The sequence below is a fragment of the Brassica napus genome, chromosome A3 (genome assembly GCF_020379485.1).
Source record: "Brassica napus cultivar Da-Ae chromosome A3, Da-Ae, whole genome shotgun sequence".
NCBI lineage: Eukaryota > Viridiplantae > Streptophyta > Magnoliopsida > Brassicales > Brassicaceae > Brassica > Brassica napus.
The window spans coordinates 36,734,513-36,739,446 of NC_063436.1; positions in this window are offsets into that span (position 1 = coordinate 36,734,513).

Genomic DNA, 4,934 nt, shown 5'->3' on the forward strand with positions numbered 1-4,934 from the left:
TAGGACCGTATCGTCTGTGATAAGATCTTTAAATCATAATCCCGGGAAAATATTGACAAATCAAAATCTTCTGTGTTACTTCACCACCCATAACGTAAAAGACTCTTCCCAAACCATTAATTGAATCAAATGTATAATTGATTCCTCCAATCTCCATAAGAAAGCCAAAATTTCTAGATTGACAATCCTCAAAGATGTTACCTTCACTATTCTGCGATACCGTCTTAACATATGTTAAACTTTATATTTAGAACTATTTATTATATATTTATTTATTTTTTAAATAACAGAAATATGTTATTTAAAAATAATTATACAAAATATAATATAAAATTATATATTTATAAAATGAAAGGTTATCCACACAGATGTGAAGGTCAAAATCTAGTTGAAAACATTAAAAATCTACTCTTGCCGCAAATTTTCGAACTTACTATTTTATTATTTCTTACTATTATGAATTTTTTTACACTTAGAGACACTTTCTCACATTCTAATTACATTACAAGACACTTCACACTTGAGACACACTTTTTCTTGTGAAAATAACTCAGATGACCTTCTTCTTTCTTATGTATCACATTAATCTCTCTCCTCTTCTTATTATACTTTATTGTTTTTCTCATTTCACTTTATGATTTTATTTACTTTTATCTCAAATTCTAAAATATATTAAACAAAACTAATTGTCACAATAAATTATATATATAATTATCTATCTTTTAAGATCCATTTTCATATAAATATTTTATATATATTAACAATTTTGAATGTGGATGTGAACACCAAAGCGTAGATAATATAATTATAAATTAGTTGTGGACGTGGACATTTTTAACACGAAGACCGTTGGTTCTCTCTCTCTCTCTCTCTCTCTCTCTCTCTCTCTCTCTCCTCTCTCTCTCGGAGGAAGACGGCATATTTGATTACACTTGTTTGTCCACACAGTAACATCGTCTGTCCACATATTATTCATCACTCATCCACACATCACCCATCCACGTATACTCCGTCCATAAATCATGCATCCACGCATCACCCGTCCACAATTGTCGTTTCTATTAAGGGCAAAATTGTCCAGTATCTGTTACTAGCCCACAACAAAGTGTGTCACATGTAAGAAGTGTTTCTAGGTGCAAGAGAAAGTGAAAAAGTCTCTCTCTCTCTCTCTCTCTCTCACTCTCTCTCTCTCTCTCTCTCTTTCTCTCTCTCCTTCCTTTCTCTCTCTCTCTCCTCTCTCTCTCGGAGGAAGACGGCATATTTGATTACACTTGTTTGTCCACACATTAACATCGTCTGTCCACAGATTATTCATCACTCATCCACACATCACCCATCCACGTATACTCCGTCCATAAATCATGCATCCACGCATCACCCGTCCACAATTGTCATTTCTATTAAGGGCAAAATTGTCCAGTATCTGTTACTGGCCCACAACAAAGTGTGTCACATATAAGGCCAGCTCCAATGGGACTGCAAAACACTATTTTAGTGTGACTTTTGCACCAAATCATCTCCAATGGGACTGTAAAAATCACACCATTTTAGTGCAACACTAAAATTTGACACCAAATTTGGTGTGACACTATTCACCACACTAAAACACTATTCATTTCACTAAAATACTATTCACTTATTTTATTACTAAAACATACAATTAAATAAATGATAAATAAAAAACTTAATATATAAAATATTATAAAATAGTTTTAGTGTGAAGTTTAGTGTTATGGTTGGAGAAGACATTGGTTTTAGTGTTGAAATTACACTAAAATAGTGTGGTTTTAACACTAAAATAGTGTTTGTGGTTGGAGATGCCCTAAGAAGTGTTTCTAGGTGCAAGAGAAAATAAAAAAGTCTCTCTCTCTCTCTCTCTCTCTCTCTCTCTCTCTCTCTCTCTCTCTCTCTCTCTCTCTCTCTCTCTCCTCTCTCTCTCTCCCTCTCTCTCTCTCTCTCTCTCTCTCTCTCTCCCTCTCTCTCTCTCTCTTCTCTCTCTCTCCTCTCTTCTCTCTCTCCTCTCTCTCTCGGAGGAAGACGACATATTTTATTACACTTGTTTGTCCACACAATAAGATCGTCTGTCCACGTATTATTAATCACTCATCCACACATCACCCATCCACGTATACTCCGTCCATAAATCACGCATCCACGCATCACCCGTCCACAATTGTCGTTTCTATTAAGGGCAAAATTGTCCAGTATTTGTTACTGGCCCACAACAAAGTGTGTCACATGTAAAAAGTGTTTCTAGGTGCAAGAGAAAGTGAAAAAGTGTCTCTGAATGTAATCAACTCTACTATTATGTATATTCTCCTAAATATTTTTACCGTTTTGGTATCACAACTACATTTATACTTCATAATATTATAGTTTACGTTCATGACATAAATGTTCGTTAATCCTAACCAGAAAGTCAAATCAGACAGCCTGGCCCAAAGTGGACTCAGAAAAACATAAACTATAAAAAGTGAATTGGCTTAAAACCCAAAAGGAACGATGAAATTAGCAAACTATATATGATGGGACAAATTTTGTGTCTATCAACGAAGGCACCATGGTGTGGGATTTAGGTATTGACTTAATTAGGGAAACAATTGTGTATACAACATGCAATTTCACAACAATAAAACTACTCCTTCTTTTTCATATTGTTAGTAGTTTTAGCAAAAATAGTTTGTTTCACAATATAAATAGTTTCAATATTTTTATTTATATTTTATTTTATTTTATTGGATATTGAAAGACCACATAAATATGTTAATGTTTTTATAATTGGTTGAATTTATTGATTAAATGTTATTTTTTTTAAAGTAACAACTTTATTAATAGGAGAAATTTTATGTTTACCACTTTCATGGTACCACTTTTCATGGTACCACTTTTCATCTTTACCATCACTAAAATGACATTTTCAAAAATATCTTCTTCATTAAGTGGCAAAATACTCTTATACCATTATTATGTATATATAATAAATCATTATTTAAATATATATATATATATATATATATATATTTATGTTTTCGAATTATAATTTTTCAAATTCAATCTTTTTTAATAATTTTTTTTTCGAATTTTCTTTTAAATTTTTTCAAATTTTGTTTTGAAAATCGAAAATTATGTTTGAAACTATTTATTCAATTTTTTTTAAAAAATTAAGTATTTATTTATATATTTATTAGAATCTTAAATTTTACATTCCAAAAACCTTACTCCACCCCTCAACTCTAAACCCTAAATTTAGATTAGTTAACCCTAGGGGTATAAGTGTCTTTTACCCTTTATTAAAAGTGAAGGTAAAAATCATTTGTATAAACATGAAAAGTGGTCCTATGAATATGGTATTTATGACAATATCCCTTATTAATATTAGTGCGTGTAGTGTATTTATACTTATACTAGATTGGATGTATACTAAATTTGAAAATATACTTTTTAAATAGGGAATTTTTCAAAACTAACTCATCTTTTCAAGTCAAACCCAAAACCAACCTCTGTTTTTTGTCATTACTATTCATCAATGAATTTTCTATATTATCCCTATGTTTTTGAATTATTTACAAAATTGCCATTATTATTTAATTTTTTTTTATTAATTTCAAAATACCCAAAAAATCAAATACACCCACACCATTTTTTTTATTTACAATAATGCCATTATCATAAATTTTTCAACCATCATGAACCACCATTGTAGAGCTCTTAAAGCTCTAGAATTCAATTTTCAACCACCTTTTTCTCATTTTAAACCAACAAATCTTCATTTTTTTTCTCATTTCCACTACATTTCCATCTAAAAAACTCTCATAACTTTCATTTTCATAAGCACAAACTTCATATTTTCGAGTTTCTTCATTAGTGAATCGTCAAAGGCGGTTCTTTTTGTTCATATTTGGAGTTTGGACGGTTGAGAAGGTTGGAAACGAGCTTTACACAAAACAAAAATAATTATTTACACAGTTTTCTCGTCATTTTTCAGATCTGTGTCGAGATAGTAGACTGTTTTGTATGTCTACGCTTATATGCAGACGTACGATGCAGTCTACTTGTCAACACACAGGTTAGTTTTGCAATTGCCCAAACAAATTTCTTTTTGGATTGCAGACTTCCCCAGCAGTCTTTGTCTTTACCTTTGACAATAAAACAAAAATTAGGTAGACTTACTAAGACGTCTACGTAAAAGAGGTTAGTTTTGCATTTGACCAAACTTTTGACTTTAACTGTAGATTTCCGTTGAAGTCTATGAAGTGTAGATTGCCTGAAAGTTTAAAAATGTTAGTTTTGCATTTGACCAAAACTTTGATTTCGTTGAATAGGTTACTTTTGTGTTTGACTAAAAAGTTTTAAAATTAATTAAAAAATTATGAAATTGTAGACGTCATCTACAGTCTTCTTATCTTATAAAAAAAAAGATAGACTACATGTGAAGTATTTTATTTTGGTCAAATGCAAAACTAACATGTCGAATTTGAGAGTAGACTTCCAACAAAGTCTAAAAATATGTAGACGTTCGTTTCCATTTCCTCGTAGAAAGTCAAACTTGGTCAATTGCAAAACTAACCTCTTTCAAACAAATTCAAAAATGTAGACTGCATATGAAGTCTACTTCTAAAAGTCAAATCATGGGTAAATTTTTGGTCAACTAAAAAAACTAACAATTTTGAAATGTAGACTGAAATGGAAGTCTACATGTATAAAATCACAATCTTTTTTCAAATATGAAGTGTGTATTAGTTAATCCTAATGGTTTGAGTGATTTTGAAAAGAAAATCTTTTAATTATGAAGTATAATACTTTGATTTGACTATGTTTTGTAATAATTTTAGCTATTTGTAATTTATTTTGATGAAATATTTCTCCGCTAATTATGTACTTTTTTTTTTCGGAAAGTTGTATGTTATACGGAGAATGCACTATTTGCTGGAGTA